The following is a 2,881-nucleotide window of genomic DNA, read 5'->3' as shown; positions in this document are numbered from 1 at the left end:
TGTAGTTCCAGCTACTCGGAAGGCTGAGGCGGAAGGATCGCCGGAGCCCGGCAGGTCGAAGTCGTGGTGGCCGGGAACAGCCACTGTACTCCAGTCTGGGCGACCGAGTGAGACTCCAACTCAAAAAGATAAATAAAATAAAAGATAAAGTAGCATTTAGAAAAGAGAATGAGACGCATGTCCACGCGACCACGCCCAGAGCTGCCAGGCTGTGTGGCAGGTGTGGACAAGGGAGAAACATCCCAACAAAAGCCACTGCACTAGCAGTGGACAGGCAGCAGAGACAGGAGTTCCTGTCCCCCAAGGACACTGGGACGTAGCCACAGCTAGGCAGGGAGCTGGCGGCTGCCCCAGGGACAGGCGCCACGGATCTGGGGCCCTCCTGCCCTTCTGGGAGGGACAGTCAGGTCAGGAGGGTCTGCCTGGCCTGGTGGGGTGAAATCAGCACAAAGTCAAGGGCAGCCCTCCTGGTCCGCCCCAGTGGGAGGCTCCAGGTCCTCCCGGACCCAGCTGGGTCTGGCCCCCCGCCCTGGCGACTGCCTAGGAGACAGAGAGGCTGGGCCAGGGCCACTCAGCCCTGGGCTGTGGAGATTCGGATGGGAACACCTCTGAGTGAGTCCCTAAGGGCCAAGGCTGGGCAGGGACGCTGGTCTCAACACCTGCCCTGAGGCTGCCTCCCCCACGGAGCCCAAGGTGGGGTGGGGCTGAGGGGGTGGCTCTGGCTCTAGGACTCGGCCAGCACCAGAAGCCCCAGGGACACACAGGCCAATAGAGGACACCCCCGAGCCCTTGAGTCCAGGCCTCCTGGCAGCCTGGAGTCTGGAGGGAGATGCCATCTCCTTCAAAACCCCCTGATGTCCTGTTAGGAATGGCACCCACACCCGGCGTGGAGCCAAGCCCTGCGAGGCCCGAGGATCCGGGGAAGTGGGCAGGAGAGGGACAGGCCTGGGGACACGGGCTTGCTTCTCTAACTTGTCCGTCCTTCAAGGGCGGTGAACCCTGCTCTAGCCTCCAGCCAGCAGTGCAAGGGCAGCGGCCCCTGGCGTCTGGCGGCTTCGACTCTGAGGAAGGCTGGGCCCCAGCCAGAGCCCTTGTCACCTCCAAGCTGCCCCAGAGGTGAGAGAAGCCCCGTGGGTGGGCAGGAAGACCACGGTCGAGACCCTGAAGGTCACAGCTCCTCCCGTCCTGGGCTCGGCCCTGCCCCTGCAGCCTCAGTGTCCTCATGGGCACCGGAGGCAGCATCCTAGCCTGAGTGGCTCCAGCCGGGTCTGGAAGCTCCACGCACAGATGCCGCAGCTCAGAACAACGTATGTGACATCCCAGAGCCCCCAAAGGCCGCCTGAGGCTCGGGGACCCAACACAGAAGACCAAGGTGCTAGTGTGTCCCTCCCCCACCTCGGCAGGCAGGGCCCTTGGGGGCCTGTTAGAAGCCTTCCCAGGGGCTCTGGAGGGGCACGGGTCAGCAGGGTGATCCCACTGCGAGGAGTCCCTCTGGACGGCAGTGGGTGGCACTTGGGGGCCCGGCTCCAGCGCCTGTAAGCTGAGTCCCTGGCTGGTTCAGAGAACAGAGCGAGCCACGCCCCACCGGGAGGAGCCAAGGGCAGGGCCTGGGGCAGGAGCTCCTCCGGCTCATGGGGGCTGCTCATCACAAGGCCACCCTGCCTGGCTGGCAGAGACCCAGGGGGTCTGAGAGGGAGGAGTGGCGGGAAGAGGCCCGGGCCCGGGCCCCCGCCCAGTCCCCAGCCTGGGGTCCCGCAGCTCCCACCCAACTCCAGCCCGCAGCCCCGTGACAGCTCCTCGGAGCCCAGGGCCGGCTGGTGACAGCAATGACAGCACTTCTTCCCAGAGACCCCCTCCCACCCCCAAGCCTTCCCCTTCCCTCAGGCCTGCCAACCTGCACCCATTCCCACTTGCTCCCCACACTGCCCGCCCGCCCACGGACCACCTGCCACACAGGATGGCCTGGAGCGCTCACGCCCGACGTGGGCTCCAACCACAGGGAACAGCCGGAAGACAGCCACAGTGCCAAGGCCAGGAGCACGAAGCGCCCGCCCGGAGCTGCCAGACATCCTCCTGGGGCCCCTGCCCGTCAGCCCAGGGACAGAAGGACCGAGGCCGGTGAGGGCTGGTCCCACCCCAGGCCCTCCCGCCCAAACAGAGCCCAGCAGCTCTGAAGGGTCCGCCCTCACCCCAGCCCCTTCTCCGAGAGGCAGCACCGTGGCCCCGCGGGCCTCGGGCTCCAGCAGGGAGTCAGCGGGTACTGCACCCACCCAGCCCAAGGGGTGGTCGCAGCAGGCTGGCCCTGCGTGGGGCTGGCGGGACCCAGGAGGAAGCACAGGCCCCACTGCCCGGAGCGCATCACCAGGGTGGAGCCGGCATCACCAGGTGGAGCCCGACTCCGGGCCCCAGGGAAGCCGCATGGGCGGGAGAGGCCCTGATGGGGGACAGGCGGGGACGCGCTCCCAAGACGGCCAGTGACAGAGGACACGCTGGCTTCCTGCGCACGGTGGGGACAGGGCCGGCTGTGGCCACGGGTCTGAGCACCCACCCCATGCCGGGCTTTGCAGGAAAGTGGGGTCTGAGTGACAGCGCCCGAGGCCCGCCCCCACAGAGGGTGGACAAAGGGCCCCCAGCGGCCGAGCCTTGGGGACTCTGCCAACACCACGCCCAGACACCCAGGCGCCCCGACCCTCCAAGTGCAGCCTCCTGGACAGACAGGAGCCTGAGCCTAGACACAAAGGGCCGCCATTCACTCCTCCCTCCAGGGGGAGAACCTCAGGCCGCCCCCGACAACTGGCCCACGGGAGGCAGGGGCAGGGCAGCTCCAAATCCCCTCCAGGGACTCCAGCACAGAGGCTGGCAGGGCCGTCCCCCCCCCCCC

The sequence above is a fragment of the Carlito syrichta genome, unplaced genomic scaffold (genome assembly GCF_000164805.1).
Source record: "Carlito syrichta isolate Samal-C Ts95f unplaced genomic scaffold, Tarsius_syrichta-2.0.1 Scaffold120774, whole genome shotgun sequence".
NCBI classification, from domain to species: domain Eukaryota; kingdom Metazoa; phylum Chordata; class Mammalia; order Primates; family Tarsiidae; genus Carlito; species Carlito syrichta.
This window is presented reverse-complemented; position numbering follows the sequence as displayed.